Source organism: Dipodomys spectabilis, unplaced genomic scaffold (genome assembly GCF_019054845.1).
Source record: "Dipodomys spectabilis isolate Male_0828 unplaced genomic scaffold, ASM1905484v1 ptg000189l, whole genome shotgun sequence".
NCBI lineage: Eukaryota > Metazoa > Chordata > Mammalia > Rodentia > Heteromyidae > Dipodomys > Dipodomys spectabilis.
This window is the reverse complement of record NW_024870866.1, coordinates 1,082,652-1,102,516: the sequence shown is the minus strand read 5'-3', so window position 1 is coordinate 1,102,516 and position 19,865 is coordinate 1,082,652.

Below are 19,865 nucleotides of genomic sequence, written 5' to 3'. Positions count from 1 at the left end.
GAAAAAGAATAAGTATTCTCAATAAATTGTCATGCCTCATTTTTAAAGAGAGCTAGGAACCTTCAAGAAACAAAAGAAAAACAAAAATTCCATGGCAGTCTCAAGTACTTGCATATCTAGACGTGAACACTAACTCCTCTATATTACATTTTCAAGAATATTTTCACAAGCTATTCCTCAGCTATTGTCATCCTCCAATGTAAAGTTCAGGCATGCCTATTACTCATTATAGAGATCGTAGTTGCTCAAAGTCACAATCCATTGTTTGTATAGGTTTCACATGGCTATCTTTACTTAGTGGCACTGAGGGCTGGGAGATTCACTTCAAATATATAAATACACACACAGACACAAATATACACACATCAAAAATCGTCTAGCATCTTTAAAAATGTGACAAGTTCATTATTAAATTTCAAGTAGCTTAGATCTCTAGCTTCACAAAATTCTAAATACTCATATGAAGAAAAATATATACCTAGAATTTTGGTGTGATTCTATATTATGAAGCTCTTACTTTTCATTTTATTTGCCCGGAGGAGGCAACAATGTTCCATAGGAAAAGTACTTATTACCTTGCTTATGTAACTGTAACTCCTCTGTATTCTTACAATCAAAAATGTACAAAAAGGAAAAAAATGTAATTGAAAGTCACATATTTCCCATTAGAACTAACTAAATTTTAGGGCTGTAACGTTCTACAGGTTTTTAAGTACCTAATAATTTGTGGATATTCCCCAAGGCCTTTACTAAAAGCTGAATGAGAGAGATCCAAAAGTGGAAGTAGACTGGCAACCAGAGCATAATTATGTAGCTTTAGTTCACTGTTACAATAACAGAAGTGTAAATCAATATGATGGTTCATAGTTAGAGGACCAGAAGCCGTACAGGAAACTGACATCAGAGAAGGGTTATTCATTGTAGGGAAACACAAATAAGAATGCACCAAAGGATTTAATCAACAGTGTCCCAAAAAGAATTTATGTTGTGACAGATGATACATTATGGATGAATCTTTGGGACACTCTGCTAAGTGAAATAAGCTAGTCACAAAAAGATCAAATATTACATGATTCTACTTATATCATTTACACAGGACAGTAAAATTGATAGAGACAGGAAACAAAATCGAACTTGATGCATATCTTGAAGCAGAGGAGAGTGGAAAATTGTTTTAATAAATATAGAATTTGCATCGTGGAAGGTGAAAATAGTGTGGACCTTGAACTTGTACAATATTGTACATTTACTTACTACAACTATGCAGTATTCTTAAAATGATTAAGATAATAAAACCTGGGAGAGGAGAATGAGAATGATGAAGCGGTGAGTATAATCAAGGTACATTGTATGCCTATGTGGATATATCAAAATGAAATCCACTTATTTATCTAGCTAATGCTAATACAGTGTTTATAAAAGATAATAAATTCTAAGTTGTTTGTGTTTGAACACAAATATGGATAAAAAGGAAAAAAAAAACAACCACAGGCTGGGAAAACAATTAAAATTGCCAGCATTCACGAATCCTGAGTTCAAAATTATATCTTACTTAAGTGTGTAAGGCCATTTGTTTAAACATGTTTTTATTTTTATTATCTTTAAGCCATTGCATAAACAAGTTCCCATTCTACAAAACAGCCTATGAATACAAGGGGGCTGACAATATTATCACCCATCCTTCTTAAACCAACCTTTCTCCCACTGTTTTTTTTTTTTTTAAATTGTGATAAGTAATTACATTTTACTCATATATTTCACAGTATTGTGGAAGCATGATAGTTAGTTAATGTCATAAACATGTTTTAAACTACACAAGGAAAATTATCATTTTCATGCTCAATGAAGTTTGTGAGTTCTATGAGCTTTGACAATACAAATTATTATTCTACATCAGGTTATGTTTACGTTTCTTGCCTTATGCTTAATGTACCCTATTCCTTCTTTCACTCTTATTCCTCCCTTCCTATCAGTGTTTTTGGATTGCTTAGTTCTTTTCCTTCTATGAGCAATGCAGCTGATGGGCTTCTTGGTTGTATGTTGTTCTGTTTCCCACTCATCCCTTCTCCTGGCTTCCCTCCATAGAGTGCGGTGAGATTGTTTTTTAATGTAATGAGAGTAGGCTCAAGGAAAAAAAAACACCTTTTGTCAAAATACATTGTAAATTTGCTGTAATTTGGATGTTATAATACACATTTTCTATATATTATAGCATATGTAACATATAAGGTACCTTCCTCTTTTTCTTATACTTGAAAGGAGTTTCTAATTGCAAATAAAAATGCATCGTCTATTCCCTATGAAAAATAGTAAAATATTACATATGAGGTCTAGAGCCCTCGATATACATAGCAAAACATCTCAGGTGCCTACCATAATATCCACTCTTCTTTTTTGAATCAATAGAAAGACCTTGATCGATATCACTCCTTTTATCATTTTTCTTTCATTTGTTCATCAAAATGTCATTACCAGTTATATATTGAACATACTGTTCTGCTACTAAGAACTTGCTTCATCTGCAGTTTAGACTCCTAGGTATATGCTTTCAGATGCACAAATATGATCTTTTGCCTGAATGCAGCTCAGAATGTACCTTCTGGAGAAATTACTTCCCACATGAAAATGTAGGACTATGAAGATAATACATGCACTCTGGAAATGGTGGCTCCTACTTCAATGGACTTTAGAAATACAGTCCATTTATTTCTCTGCCCTAGATTTGCTAAAGTTATCTTACTATGTTGGCTCAAAGCAGAACTGAATTTGCCTTCTGCAAGTAGAAATCAAATTGCATTCAAGGTAAGTGTGCAATTTTAAGTCAGAGGGCTTTGCTGCTTCAAAACAGCAATGTAGACAGCCAATCTCTTTGTCATCATAGTGTTTCATGGGACACCACAAGGTACAGTGCCCTGTGAGTGACAAGTGGAGATGTGCCACTCAGAGGGAGTTAAATCACTTCAGCTAGGTAGTTATGGATAAAAGATGATGGTTAGAACAGGTTCCAACCAGGCGTGGCTGAATGACACAGCAAAAAATACACACCTTGCTCCCATCAACCTTTAAGAGCTAACACATGCACTGTTTCTGACTATGGTCTGGGGAGTGTCCCTCTACTTCCCATCCAATCAAAAGTGTTTTCCGCACTTGTGCTCTGAGATGGGGCATCCAATAAGGAAAATTCCATCCTTATGCTCTGAGACTGGGAAACCAAATATGAGACGCCATGTAGCACAAGCCCACCCATTGACCAGTCAGTCCAGGAACACGCCCTAAGGAGCAGAGACAAAGGGCTCTACATGTACCTGAGGGATGTGGGCCCCTTCCAACCAGCTCTTGTTCCTCTTTTCCCTGAGCAGTATGTTTCACTGCTCTGTTTTCACTTTGATGAGGAGTCTGTTTCACTGCTCTGTTTTCTGTTTGAAGGAGACGGCTTTAAAAATTTTCTGCTCTCGAATTCTTTAAAGAAAACAAAGGCGAGACATAGACAATACTGCTATTCTGAAGATGTTTGTTGGAGGGAAGCCTTGGTCTTCAGCTTTGAGACTTGATTTAGAATTTGATAACTTAGGTGGTGTGGTTTCAAATTAATCTGAACCAAGCTAATGTCTGCATTGGCTCAAGTCTTCTTACTAGAATCTCTAAAAGAATTAGCGATGAGATGTACAAGATGTTATGTCAAAAAAAGAACTTTACAATTTTGGCACAGCAGGAGGGGGGAGGAGGGAAGGTGGGATATGGAGGCAGATGGGAAGGGATGGGAAGGGGAAACAAAGAGGAGGCACAAAAAAATAACATTAAAAACAATTAGGAAAACAAAAAAAAAAACCGAAAACAACAAGAACCCAGTACTAGGGTAGCAAAGGGTCCAGAAATTATCAGCATTTCTTTTTTTTCTTCTATGAATCTAACAATGAAACTTAATGCAGAGGCTAGTATGTTTAAGAAGTTAAATTCTGTAGAATGTGATTTCTTTTCTTCCTATTGTTCTGACATAGAAGTTTATCTATTCTAAAGCCAAAAGATATGCTTTCCTCACAAGCTAGATCAGGTTTGCTGACCTTTTTCTGTCTTAGAAACTGCTTAACTCCTGTAAGAGCGAATTGAAGACTGCCAAGCAGGAGGGATTGATTGTAAGTTGTGGGCAGTGTTCTCATCCTCTGCAACTAGAGGGCTAGAAAACATGTTGATCTGCTCGCTACCTCAAGAATTCAGAAAGTGGCTAGCATTTTCTAAAATCTAAATCCAAACTTTCACCTTCTCCTTCCCACCAAGAATTCTCCCTCAGGCCTCTTCCTACCATAGTGTCTTAGCAGCTTAGAACTGCTTTGCCTCAGAAATGTGGCATCAGAATTGTGCCTTGTGGTCAGCCAAGAAGCTGGGATCTGACTGATTCATCTATGGCTCTGAAAATGCTGCAGCCCAATCTGTGCTCAGGGTTCAATATGTGTCCTCCAGCTGCGTGCCTCCAGAGAGAGCAGGCTTTCCTCTTTCTATTAGCAGTAGGAGCAGAGGTACAAGACCGCTTCTTTGTGATGAAGCAGCCACACATAGCTGTTGGTTTCATACCCACTTGCGAGGTGAATTTGCCTAATGGAGCCAAGGCAATATATGAATAAGTTGTTTTTACCTGGAAGCTCTTAAGCCTCCATTCCAAAGAGGGAGCTGCTGATAATAAATTCTGTCTGAAAATGGACTGTGTAGGAGAATCTGTTTTCTCTGAATGTGATTTCTTGAGGGAAAGCATTAACTAAGGGTAGCTATCATCTTACAAAAAGCTATTTTAAGTAAAGTTTATCCTGTAACTAAAATCGTTCTAGGGACTTGAGGCATAGTTTAATCCACAGTGCACAAGCTGAACAAGAATTTTCTAACAATTTCTGGTCTGGTTGTCCTGGTTTAGTGGAGTGCTCTGAAACTGTTGACCCCTTTCAAACTGGCCAGCTGAACTACAAAAGAGACAATTGAGCAAGTTTGTGAACACAACTTATGATCAATACCAGAATTAGTAACTCAATATCGGTAAAACCTGGGCAGAATTACTACTAAGAGTGGTTTATTAATTGGCTTCCTGTCAATAACAAGCCCTTGAACAGAACTAAACTTTGCCTTGCTACGTTCCTTTCAAGTTGGTGATCTTTCTTGGGATATTGGGTTACACTGTGAGAGTAGTCAACCAATTTGTGGAATTGTCATGCAAAGGGAATGCGGGGAGCCCCTCAGGAGGAAACTCATTTTGCCTTGTTGAAGTAGCTCAAGGTTGGGTTAAACACCATCCATTATTGTTAATGATGGAAAGCGTATCAGCAATGTCAGGCAAGGGCCCAAGGAAGAACACAAATAACAAGCAACCTCATGCATTGGCTATGAGAGAAAAAATTGGACTGGAGCATATTACCTTGTTGTTTGGGATTTTCATGGGCTGAGTGAGTCTTAAGCACAAATAGAACATGAGTCTTGATTTGTGTTTTCATTCTCTGACCCAAGAATAAAAATTTGGGAGCTGGAGGAAGCCATTTTTTAGAAATCTCCAGTATGGGGATAGTTGAGTATGAGAAGGATGCACAAGAAACGTACAATAGGGAGGATTAAGTGCGTCAAAAAATCACAAGAGACTTGCTAAAATGGGGGATAAGAAGTCTAGGCCTAAAGAACCCAAGAAAAGGGCTGGGAGGGTGGCTCAGTGGTAGAGCACTTGCCTTGCATGCTCGAGGCGCTGGGTTCGATTCCTCAGCAACACATAAGAAAAAAAAAGCCGGAAGTGGCGTTGTGGCTCATGGTAGAGTGTTAGCCTTGAGCTGAAGAGTTGAGGGACAGTGCCCAGGCCCAGAGTTCGGGCCCCATGACCAGACCAAAAAAAAAAAAAAAAAGAACCCAAGAAAAATGATCCAAGGACAGGATTCTGTTAATCCATTGGGAGAATGGTCAAAAAGGTCTGAGAACACTATTTATTATTTAATGGATGATTTTCATTATTGAGCTCCATAATGTGCACTTGTCCAAACGAAAACTTGTTATGCACATGTGCTTGCATGTGTGTGTTTTTAAATCTTATATCCTGAAAGGGGAACTCAAAAAAGTTCTACTCACTAAACTCCTTCAGCTGCCCACTTTGACTCTGAAGCCTGGATTGATCCTCTAGCTGATCCAAGGATATATGACATTGCAACCTCAGTTTCAGAAGCAGACTCTCTGGGTAGACTTGCAATTCAAGTCCAAAGTCGGGAGCCAGTGGCTTGCACCTGAATTCCTATCTACTCAGGATCTGAGGATTGGGGTTCAAAGTCAGCCAGGCAGAAGAGTCCTTGAGACTCTTACCTCCAATTGACCGTCAGAAAACTGGAAGTGGCGCTGTGGCTGAAGTAGTAGGGGTTTCACATTGAGCTGAAGTGCTCAGGGACAACTCCCAGGCCCAGAGTTCAAGTCCTATAACTAACAAAAATTAATGCTTGTGTGAAATGGATTAAATATTCTGCCCACCATTACTGTTAAGATTGTGTGGCACAGAGACCAGAAAAACAAGTGGTCCACTTCCCAGGGAAAATATCTGATGGTATTGTGGAGCTCCTGTGCTGGAGACCTTCCTGGCCAACTAGAGTAGAACCTGTGCTTTGGTTCAATTTACCATCACTTACATCCTAGCATTTCATCCACCTGTCCATTCTCAAACATTTTATACTAGTTAGGAGAGACCCCTTCCCTAGAGGGTCATTCGTATTTCATATTTACATAGGTACTATTCAGGATCCTCCCCCAAAAGTTTCCAAAAATTCAATCCAGGCCTCAGATAGCAGTTTATGAATCAGTATAAATAAATTAGTATAATTAGTATAAATAAAATGTAGTTTGGAGGCTAGGAATATGGCTTAGTTTTAATTGTTTGCCTAGCATGCATGAAGCCCTGGGTTTTATTCCTCAGCACCACATAAACAGCATAAAAGAAAAGGCTGGAAGTGGCACTGGGTCTCAACTGGTAGAGTGCTAGCTTTGAGCAAAACAAGCTCAGGGAGCAACAGGACTGGCCAAAATAAAATGTAGAGTAGAACAAGATCCACAAAGATTTGTTAATTATACTAAAAGATTTTTTAAACCCATAAATTAAATGCTCTATTCGGATGGCATTGGAAAATTAATTCTAGAAACCTTATCTGTAAAGGGTAGAGTTTGTGTGGTGATTGGAGGCAAAGCTGCACAAAGGCCTTAGAAGAATTCCACATTGCCAAGTGAGTGAACTAAAAACTCAGATGAAGGGCTGAGAAGGTGGCTCAGCAGTAGAGTGTTTGCCTTGCATGCTTGAGCCTCTGGGTTCGATTCCTCAGCACCACATAAGGAGAAAAAGCCAGAAGCGGTGCTGTGGCTCAAGTGGTAGAGTGCTATCCTTGAGCTGAAGAGCTGAGGAACAGTGTCCAAGCCCAGAGTTCAGTCCCAAGACTGACCAAAAAAGAAAAAAAGGCAAGCTACACATAAGGGTTTCCTACCAAGAGAAGCAGAGTGTTTCCTACCAAGAAGGAGGGAGTTTGGTAGATTTCTATCTAGCAGGAATGCAAGTTTCCCTTCTAGTGGGAGAGGGATTGCCTTCTAATAAGGAGGGTGTTAATGATCAAATTGGTCAAAATCATCATTCAGTTTCATAATGCCCAGATAAGTGTCTAATGTTTGTCAGGTATTGACTTGTGATAACATCCTGCTTAGGGAACTCCAAACAGTCTTAATGCCCTTAATGTGATCTTGCTTAGTTCCAGGGCCTCAATGCACCCTCTAGTTAATGCTACAATATGATTGCAAATTCAGTCATGGAGCAGACACTCTGTATTACTTTCAATTTTCAGTCTAGCCAGATTGAAATTGTTACTGGATAAGCGAGGTAAATATTGTGGTGATTCTGTCCACATACTGAGTACTGCTATGACTGTGTGGCAGGGAGGCCACACAAAAGGTCCTCTTTGTGCTGTCATCGAGCTCAGACCGATGGGCATGAAATTCATGATAGGTCAGCAAAATATGATATGAGACAACTTGGAATACACTGTTGCTCTTATCAAAAGAAAGAGTCTATAAATCAAAAACCCTGAAACTGACCAGCTCCATTCTTTCAAGGTCAACTATACCTGGGGAAAATTTGACATTTCTGGGAAATTTACCTGGATGTAGTGAAGGCCAACCCTTTGAGATGAGCAATAAGTACCAATAGCCAGGGAAAATGCCTGGTGGTATTTCAGAAGACCACTATTGGAGAGGTTACTGGCCAACTGGAATGGAATCTGTGCTTTGGGTCAATTTTGGTATGGCTGCATGCACAGTGGAAACATTAAAATTATTAATCACCCAGAACCTAGCCTCATCACAACATCTCCAAACTAGAAGAAACAGCCATCTCCTTATTTTGTGATACTCAAATCAGATCTCCTTCCCATTGAACTAGCCTGGAAGGACAATCACAAAATCCTGGGTAAAGCAGAGCATTTTTCTGCGTGCTCAAACGAACTGACTTAAAAAACCAACCAAGGCATAGAAAAATCAAACACCACAAAGACGATCAAGAGACTGGTTTATGGACACAAGAGAAATATAGGATCTTCCCATCCCCCTAAAAAATCAAAGAAATCTTTTTTTAACCCTTTATAATTTTTTTCCGAAACTTTTTTTTAATATTTAATTTCTAACTTTTCAAAAACATTGATTTCTATTAACTTTTTTTTCTTCCTCTTATAATTTTTATTTTAGGAGTATGTGTGTGTGAGCTTTTTTAAATTTTTTTTTTGTTTATCTCTACTGACATTTTGATCCTTTTATTTCACTACTCATTCTTTTCACATTTTCTTCTCTTTTGTAACTAAATTGCATAACTAAATTGCTGTTTTGCTCATCCTCAGATATACCTGGAGTCGATTATTAGACCTTATCCCCCATTGTGACACTTAATCCAGAAATTTATTAGTCAATTCAAAACCCCTTAGACTTAAATTCCTTAATAGCAGTACTACCTCTTTATTCTTATATAATATTTAAACATTTTTATATTTAAGTAATTTACCTCTCCTTTATATACTTCCCCTTCTCTTATTCTATCCACGTTCTTCTCTGAATATTATGATTTTAAATTTGCATATATTTAAGTGTTCCACTTTTTTAATATTTGCTTTTCTATTTTTTCTTGTCTCTCTTTTTCTTTGTCTTTCTTCTTCTTTCTCTCTCTCTACAATCATTCTATTCAACCACTTTTCTGCTTTGAGTTTAGGACTTAGTTAACTCTCCCTCTGCCTTTCCACATCCCTCTATTCCTATTTTAACCAACATCTCTCCCTAAACCTAATAATTTCTGGTTTGCCAAATTCTTATTTGCAGTTCGAAGCCCATTAATACATAGTTCTTTGATGTTGAATAGGTATATCTGTTGAACTAGATTGTATCTGCATACTATTGACTGTGCGACTACAGACTTTGGTTGATGCTTGCCTTAAGATAGTGTTCTAGCACAAAACAAGTCTTACTTTCATCCCACATGGGCAGGGCAAGTAGGAAAAACACAAGAAAAATGGCAAGTCCAGGTATCTGATCTCCCACTCGTGATAATCAGGGGACAGAACAGATAATGAATAATATAGAAGAGGCTTCCCAAAAAGCTCTACAAACACAACTGGTAAACATGGCAAATGAAAAGATGGAAAACCTGTAAAGGACTCTGTATGAGCGTGATAGGGAGAGAGAGGAGGCAAATCAAAGGTCAATACAGGAATATCATGAGCCAGAGGAAGCTACTCAAAGATTCATACAGGAATTGCGTGAGCTGCTTGACAACTCTCAAAAATAAATAAAGGAATGGCATGAGCAGGCTGAGATCAGTCAAAGCGACAGTCAGGAATGGCGTGAGCAGGCAGAGAACACTTAAAGAAAACTACAGGAATTGCGTGAACATGAGGAAGCTAATCAAAGAGTAATACAGGAATTGAGAGAGAAGGATGAGAATACAGAAAGATCACTAAAGGCATTCATGGAATCCATAAACAGAGAACTGAATAAAGTTAGGGAGACCACAAAGGGAATACTGAATGGAACCCAACAGAAGGAATGGGAGTCCAAGGAAACTACAACTCATCAACTAAGTAATTTGAGAATAAACACTAAGAACCAAATTAAGGAAGTAAAGAAGTTCATATGAGATCTAAAACAAAACTCCAAAAAAGAATTTGAAGCCATCGAAGTCGACCAACTAGAAGGAAAAGAAATTTAAAAAAAGTAGAAAGTCTTCATAGTAGGTTAAACCATGCAGAAGATCGAATCTCAGGAATTGAAGACAGCCTAGATATTACAGAGAAAGAACATACAACCATCCAAGACAAGTCCAAGAAATATGAGAAATCTATTCAACATTTAGAAGGCACCATCAGTAGGCCTAATCTGAGGATAATGGGTATAGAGGAGCATCTAGAGACAGAACTTAATGGTCTAGGAAATTTGCTTAACAGGATCTTAGCAGAGAACTTCCCAAACATGCAAAGAGATAGGCCTATTCAGATAAAAGAAGCTTTTAAAGCTCGAAATAGAGCAGACCAGAATAGAACATCCAACCATCACATTATAATCCACACAGGATAAATTCAAACAAAGGAAAAGATCCTTAAAGCTGTCAAGGAGAAAAGAACAATCACCTATAAAAGGAATCCACATAGAATCACCTCAGGTTTCTCAGCAGAGCCAATCAAAGCAACAATAACCTGGAATGATGTATGCTATGCCCTAAAGACAAACAAATATGAACCAAGAATTCTGTACCCAGCAAAACTCTCCTTCAAAACCTAAGGTCAAATAAAAACAAAGGATTTATTTATTTTTTCAGGTAAGGGCTAGGTTTATTCAGTAGACCTGCTGGGACCAGGCAAGGGTGGCACTTCACATGGCTTGGAAAGGCCTGGGAAAGAGAGAGAGAGCTAGGGAAAGGGAGAGAAAAGATATAGAAAAGAGCTAGAAAAGACCAGCGAGAGGGTTTCTGGGCCTGGGCTAGGCCTTATCTAGGGTATGGGCAGAGAAAGGTGTGGACACATCAAATCCAGATGTGACCTCAGCAAATGCAGTTGTGACCTCTTCCAGGTGCCCCAGTTGCCTAGGTAATGCAGGTACTGGGTGGAGACTTTGCTGCGAGGAGGGTGGAGTCTGCTAGCTTTCCAGGAGCGGACCTTACATTCCAGCCTTTTAATAATCATGAAATCGGGTGCGGATTCTCTCTGGCTTCTTCCTGCTGACATGGGCTTCGACAATAGTGGTAAAAGGCTGGAATTTGGTCTCCTCCCAGAGAAGGCAGTGAGCAGAGGCTGTCCGTTGGTGGCGTGAGTCCTTAGTTGAAGTCTGGAAAAGTCTCATGAGCATTGAGGGGCTGTAAAAAATACTAGAGAGCAAATAAATGGCAAGAGGAAGGACTTGAGGATAAAAATGTTGGTAGAAATATCTCTAGCTACTTCTGACATCTGGCGACTAGGTAGAGGAGTCCGGTGACAAAGGCAAGAATATAAATTCCAGTTCAGTTAATAGGTAGACAGGCATAGACATTGGATGGGCAGGCTTCTTACTTCTACTGACCTCCCAGCTCTGGTTAATTTTGAAAGGGCAGGCACAAAGTTTCTGATGTAATATCATCTCTTACTCCTCTCCATCGTCCTTGTTCCACAGACTGGCTGAGTCTAGGTGCTTGTTGATGGGATGGCTTGTCCTAGTTGTTATTCAAGGAGGTTTTAACTCAAGGGCTGGGCACTGTCCCTGAGCACTTCTGCTCAAAGTCAGCACTGAACCACTTTGAGTTACAGTACCATTTGCAGTGTTTGCTGGTTAGAGATGGGAGTCTTGAGCCATGCTTCCAACTTGAATCTATGCAGGTTATTTGGGAGATAGAGTCTGAGGGATTTTTCAGCCAGGGCTGGCTTTGAACTGCAATTTTTGCCATGAAAGCTCGTTATTATTTCCAATTAAAGCAACAAGTAGATCAACTAGAATAAGTAGAGCTTACCTGTTTCTTATCAAGAATTGACCAACACATATTCTGAAATGATGAAACTCATTGGATGTGATGAGAATTTTAGCACAGATATAGTATTGCTTTCTTTCTGATAACCCTAAAAATTCTTAAGCTAATCAACTTACAGAAAGAGCCTTACCTTTTACAAATCCAAAGCAATTTTTCACCAGGAAACCAGCTGCATGTGATGGAAACTAGCAAGACTCCAGTCTATTTTTACCATGGTGGAGGTAGTCAGGATGGTCTAGTCAGGATTGAGTCCTGTCTTCCAAGTTGGAGGAGATGGACTGGATCTGGACTGCATGTAGACTGGCTATCCCTGAACTACATATCCAAACTAAACACACTTCTGGAATCTCAGACAATTTTAGAAATACCCTGATAGCAATGTCAGATAACAAGTTTACATAGACACAGACATAAACACATAGGCATATACACAAAGAATCAAGTTGAGGTGGTGCAAAATCAAGTTGGTGGGAAATAGCAGCTGAGCTCTCAAGATGCCAAGATGGAACATCCTCTACTTGGTCAATAAAAACAAAGGTTTTTATAGCAAAGAAAAATTGAAACAATATATCTCCACCAAACCAGCCATACAAAAGATTCTTAAAGATGTCCTACACATAGAAAACCAACAAGACCACAATAAAGGCCAAGAAACTGCATCCAAACTGTGAATCTAAGAATCATAGGAAGAACCCAGTTGTTGTAACACCAAAGAAGGTAGATAAAATGGCAGGAACTCCCAAAAACCTCTCAGCACTATCTCTCAACATTAACGAACTTAACTTTCCAATTAAGCGACATAGACTGTCTAGTTGGATTAAAAAGCAAGATCCTACTATCTGCTGTCTTTAGGAGTCACATCTTGCCCATAAAAACAAACACATTTTCCATATGAAATGCTGGAACACAATCTACCAAAAAAAGGGCCCTCATGAAGAGGCAGGAGTTGCAATCCTAATATCAGATATAATAGACTTCAAATTAAAATTAGTGAGAAGAGATAAAGAAGATTGCTACATGTTAATTAAGGGATCTCTCCTTCTGGATGATATTACAATTCTAAATAGCTATTCTCCAAGCAAAAGTGTACCCAAATTTATCCAAGAAACACTAATTTCCTTCAAAGCTCACATAGATCCAAAGACATTAATTGTTGAGGACTTTAACACACCACTTTCCACACTATATCAACTCGGCAAAAACTCAACAGAGAAACCACAGACCTAAACAACTTCAGAGATCAACTACATTTAACAGACATCTACCGAATATTTCACCCAGCAGCATCAGAATACACATTTTTCTCAACAGCACATGGAACATTTTCCAAAATAGATCACATTTTAGGTTACAAAGCAAACTTGTCCAAATTCAGAAACATTGAAGTTATACCTTGCATTCTCTCTGATCACAAGGGAATAAAATTAGAACTCAACACCAAAAGCCACCAAAGGAAATTCTGTAACACATGTAGGCTGAACAACACACTGCTGAATCACCAGTGGGTCATGGAAGAGATTAGAAAGGAAATTCAAATGTTCATGATATTCAACAAAAATAAACACATAAATTACCAGCTCAGCTGGGACACAGCAAAGACAGTAATCAGGGGCGAGTTTATAGCTCTGAGTTCCTATATCAACAAATTGGAGAGCTCTGAAACGAACGGTTTAATGTGACATCTGAACCTCCTTGAAAAAGATCAGCAAGATAAACCCAATCCAGTTGAGGGAAAGAAATAATTAAAATTAAAGCAGAATTAAATGAATTAGAATCCAAAAAAACCATAGAAAGAATCCACAAAACAAAGAGTTGGGTCTCTGAGAAAAATAACAAAATAGAGAGACCATTAGCAAGTCTTATCAGAAAAAGAGAACACACCGAAATGAATAAACAGAGATGAGAATGGAAACATCACCACAGAAACAACCAAGATTCAAAACATTATAAGGGAATACTTCTCAAAACTTTATGCTAATAAGTTTGAGAACCTGGCAAAAATGGACCTTTTCCTAGCAAATATTGACATGCCGAAACTAAGTCACGATAAGTAAAACCATCTTAACAGGCTCATATCCAGCATTGAAATAGAAACAGTACTAAGAGACCTCCCATCTAAGAAAAGCCCAGGACCAGGTGGATTTACAGTGGAATTCTACAAGGCCTTCAGAGCAGAGCTCACACTAATACTCCTCCAACTCTTCAATAAATTTGAAAGAGAAAGTTCACTACCAAACTCATTCTATGAAGGCATCATAACCCTCATCCCAAAACCAGGCAGGGACTCATCAAAGAAAGAGAACTATAGACCCATTTCTTTGATGAACATTGATGCAGAACTCCTCAACGATTTTGCCCAATCGACTTCAAAAATTCATCCAAAAAATCTTACATCACGATCAAACATGATTCAATTCAGGGATGGAAAGCTGCTTCAATATATGCAAATCGATTAATATAATTCATCATATAACAGGAGCAAGGATAATAACCACATGGTTATCACAATAGCTGCAGAAAAACATTTGACAAGTTCCAATACCCTTTTATGATGAAGGTTCTGGACAGTTTGAAGTCAGCCTGAGCTGGAAAGTCCATCAGTCTCATGTCCAATTAATCAGATGAGACAGGAAGTAATAGTTTTAAACTTGAGCAAAAACCCTCAAGTTCAAACCCATGTCTAGCACACTCAAAAAGAATTTAGTTGGGCTTTCCTGCAAAAGCTGGCTTCAAACTGTGATGTTTAGATTTCAGAATGGATTAAAGGTATGACTCTATATTTAAAAAACTAATTGGCTCTTTTCTTCTTCACATATATTTATTGTTTATTTTGTTGGTTCTCTGGCTTGTTTTGAGTGCCTCGCCAATCCTGCTGAAGGATAGCATGCTCTAAAACTTTAGCCACAGTTTCACTTTGGTTCACTTTTTGCATTTAGTGGTTAGTAGGAGGTAAGTATAGAGACTCCCACAGCGTCCTGAATTGTGCTAATTGTGATTCAACGTCAGGGGGCAAGGAAAGTCCATGAGACTCTTTTATTCACTATTTTTTATTTGAAAATACCATAAAGAGGAGTTACAATTACATCGGCAAGATAATGAGACTCATCTCAAGTTAACCTCCAAAAAACCAGAAATGATCAAGCAAAAACTTGTAGTTCCTATCCCAGAAAGGCACATACACACACACACACACACACACACACACATAAACACACACACACACACACACACACACATGCACACACACACACACACACACACACACACACACACAATGGTTTTTCCTGTCCAGGCTGGCTTGGAATGGTGATCCTCAATTTCAGTGTTTTGATTACCTAGAATTACAAGTGTGAGCCACCAGTTTCTTGGTCATTTTATCATTTTCAGTAGACTGTGCTCTCTTCCACTTTTTTTTTTTTTTTTTTTTTTTTGTTAAATTTTATTTTATTTTATTTGAGAACATACTGTACAGAGGGGTTACAATTACATGGTCAGGATAATGCATACATTTCTTACCAAGCATTGCAGCCTCCTCCTTTGTTTACCCTTCACCTCCCTTCCCAGCCTCCCCCCTCCCCCCCACCCAATCATACCCCCCCTCCCCCCCCTCCGACATTGTAAAGCTGGTTTTGACGTGACATTTTGTACTTCTCATTGTTGCAACAGGTCCACCTGAATCCTTAAACGACTTGTTTGTCCCCATCTCCTCCACATGTTATACTGACATCAAATATAGTGAAAGAAGGGGTTACACTGTGGGGGAGGGACATACAAAGCAACCAAGAAATAATCTTATAAATGCGTTAGAAACACATGCATGAAAGAAACAAAAACATTAAAATACATATTTGAGGGTTCGTTTTCCTAACATCACCTTCTCTGACTTTTTCCGCTTGACTCATACCTATACTAGATATTGCAAATAAGGGAAACCATGGGACCTATGTTTCTTTGGGCCTGGCTTACTTCACTTAATATAATTTTTTCCAAGCCTTTCCATTTCCTAACAAATGGGGCAATGTCATTCTTTCTGATGGAGGCATAGAATTCCATTGTGTATATATACCACATTTTCTTGATCCATTCATCTATTGAGGGGCATCTGGGTTGGTTCCATATCTTAGCTATGGTAAATAAAGCTGCAATAAACATAGTTGTGCTGGTAGCATTAGTGTGGTCTTTTTTGTAAACATTAGGGTAAATGCCCAAAAGTGGGATTGCTGGGTCATAGGGGAGCTCTATGTGGAGTCTTTTGAGGAACCTCCATACTGCTTTCCAAAGTGGTTGAACAAGTTTACATTCCCACCAACAATGAAGTAAGGTTCCTTTCTGTCCACATCCCCTCCAGCATCTGTTGTTGTTAGAGTTCTTGATTTTTGCTGTTCTAACTGGAGTGAGGTGATATCTCAATGTTGTTTTGATTTGCATTTCTTTTATGGCTAGGGATGTTGAACATTTCTTCATGTGTCTATTGGGCATCCTTCTTTCTTCTTCAGAGAAGCTTCTCTTTAAGTCTTTCGCCCACTTACTTATTGGGCAGTTGTTTCCTTGAGGATTTGTTGTTGGGTGGTTTAATTTTTTGAGTTCCAAGTATATTTTAGATATGAGACCCTTGTCCGTTGTATGGCTAGTAAAGATCTTCTCCCAGTCCGTGGGCTTTCTATTGATCTTGCTAGCTATGTCATTTGCCCTGCAGAAGCTCTGCAACCTTATACAATCCCATTTGTCCAACCTTTCTTTGATTTGTTGTGTTTCCGGGTCTCTATTCAGAAAATTTCGGCCTGAGCCAAGGAGACCCAGGGTTTCTCCAATTCCATCCTGTAATGTTTTCAGAGTGTCTGCTTTGAGTTCAAGGTCTTTGATCCATTTGGAGTTGATTCTGGTGCAGGGTGATATATAAGGATCTAGCTTTAGTTTTCTACATGTAGTTAACCAGTTTTGCCAGCACCATTTACTGAAGAGGCTGTCTGTCTTCCATTCTATTGTTTTAGCTCCCTTATCGAAGATTAGATGGCTATAGGTCTGTAGGTTCATTTCTGGGTTTTCAATTCTATTCCATTGGTCCTGAGGTCTGTTCTTATGCCAATACCAAGCTGTTTTGATTACTATGGCTTTATAGTAGAGTTTGAAATTTGGTATTGATATTCCTCCAGCAGTGTTCTTTCCGTTGAGGAGCGTTTTTGCTATTCGGGGTCTTTTATTGTTCCATATGAATTTTTGGATTGCCTCTTCTATTTCCTTGAAGAATGAGGGTGGATTTTTGATAGGTATTGCGTTGAATTTGTAGATAGCCTTGGGAAGTATTGCCATTTTCACGATGTTAATCTTTCCAATCCAGGAGCATGGGAGGTTTTGCCATTTTTTAAGTTCTGTGTTGATTTCCTTTTTCAAGATTTTAAAGTTTTCATCATAGAGGTCCTTCACTTCTTTAGTTAAGTTAATTCCTAGGTATTTTATTTTTTGTGGGGCTATTACAAATGGAGTTGCTTTCCTAATTTCAGCCACACTTTTCTCATTGTTGGCATACAGAAAAGCCATTGATTTTTGAGGGTTAATTTTATAACCTGCTACTTTGCCAAAGTTTTGAATCAGCTTGAGTAATTTGGGAGTGGAATCTATGGGATTCTTTAAATACAAGATCATGTCATCTGCAAAGAGGGAGAGTTTTATTTCTTCTTTCCCTATTTGGATCCCCTTTATGTCTGCATCTTGTCTTATTGCTGTAGCTAGGCATTCTAATACTAGATTGAAGAGAAGTGGAGAGAGTGGGCATCCTTGTCTTGTTCCTGAGTTAAGAGGAAATGGCTTTAATTTTTCACCATTGAGTATAATGCTGGCTGTAGGTTTGTCATATACAGCCTTTATTGTATTGAGGAATGTTCCATGGATTCCTAATTTTTCCAAAACCTTCATCATAAAGGGGTGTTGGATCTTGTCGAATGCTTTTTCTGCGTCTATTGAAATAACCATGTGGTTCTTATTCTTGCTCCTGTTGATGTGATGAATAATATTAATTGATTTGCGTATATTGAACCAGCTTTGCATCCCTGAAATGAATCCTGTTTGATCGTGGTGTATGATTTTTTGGATGAATTGTTGAAGTCGGTTGGCCAAAATTTTGTTGAGAAGTTTTGCATCAATGTTCATCAAAGAAATGGGTCTATAGTTCTCTTTCTTTGATGAGTCCCTGCCTGGTTTTGGGATGAGGGTTATGATGGCTTCATAGAATGTGTTCGGTAGTGAGCTTTCTCTTTCAATTTCATTGAAGAGTTGGAGGAGAATTGGTGTGAGCTCTGCTTTGAAGGCCTTGTAAAATTCCGCTGTAAAACCATCTGGTCCTGGACTTTTCTTAGCTGGGAGGTCTCTTATTGCTGTTTCTATTTCAATGCTTGATATGGGCCTGTTAAGATAGTTTAACTCATCTTGGTTTAGTTTTGGCATGTCAATATTTGCTAGGAAGAGGTCCATTTCTGTCAAGTTCTCAAACTTATTAGCATAAAGTTTTGAGAAGTATTCCCTTATAATGGTCTGAATCTTGGTTGTTTCCGTGGTGATGTTTCCATTCTCATCTCTGAGTTTATTAATTTGGGTGTGTTCTCTTCTTTTTCTGATAAGATTTGCTAAGGGTCTGTCAATTTTGTTAAGTTTTTCGAAGAACCAACTCTTTGTTTTGTTGATTCTTTCTATAGTTTTTTTTGGATTCTAATTCATTTAATTCTGATTTAATTTTGATTATTTCTTTCCGTCTACTGGATTGGGGTTTATCTTGCTGCTCTTTTTCAAGGAGGTTTAGATGTGTCATTAAATTGTTAGTTTCAGATCTCTCCAATTTGTTGATGTAGGAGCTCAGAGCTATAAACTTGCCTCTGAGTACTGCCTTTGCTGTGTCCCAGAGGAGCTGGTATTTTGTGTGTTCATTTTTGTTGAATAGCATGAACATTTGAATTTCCTTTCTAATCTCTTCCATGACCCACTCATGATTCAGCAGTGTGTTGTTCAGCCTCCATGTGATACAGGACTTTCTTTGGTGGCTTTTGGTGTTGAGTTCTAATTTTATTCCCCTGTGGTCAGAGAGAATGCAAGGTATAACTTCAATGTTTCTGAATTTAGACAAGTTTGCTTTGTGGCCTAAAATGTGGTCTATTTTAGAAAACGTTCCATGTGCTGCTGAGAAAAATGTGTATTCTGATGCTGCTGGGTGAAATGTTCGGTAAATGTCTGTTAAGTCTAGTTGATCTATGCAGCTGTTTAGATCTGCGGTTTCTCTGTTGAGTTTTTGCCGAGTTGATCTATCTAGTGGGGAGAGTGGTGTGTTAAAATCCCCAACAATTAATGTCTTTGGATCTATATGGGATTTGAGGGAAAGTAGTGTTTCTTTGAAAAATTTGGGTGCTGCATTGTTTGGCGAATAGATATTTAGAATTGTAATATCCTCCTGAAGGAGAGATCCTTTAATTAGTATGTAGCGACCTTCTTTATCTCTTTTCACGAATTTTAATTTGAAGTCTATTTTATCTGATATTAGGATTGCAACTCCCGACTGTTTATGCGGTCCGTTTGCTTGGTAGATTTTGTTCCAGCCTTTAACCTTGAAAATGTGTTTGTTTTTACGGGCAAGATGTGACTCCTGCAGGCAGCAGATAGAAGGGTCTTGTTTTTTAATCCAACTAGACAGTCTATGTCGCTTAATTGGAGAGTTCAGTCAGTTAACATTAAGAGATAGGACTGAGAGGTATTTGGGAGTTCCTGCCATGTTATCTACCTTCTTGGGGGCTGCGAAAACTGGGTTCTTCTATGGTTCTTGGATTCTCAGTTTGGGTGCAGTTTCTTGGCCTTTATTGCGGTCTTG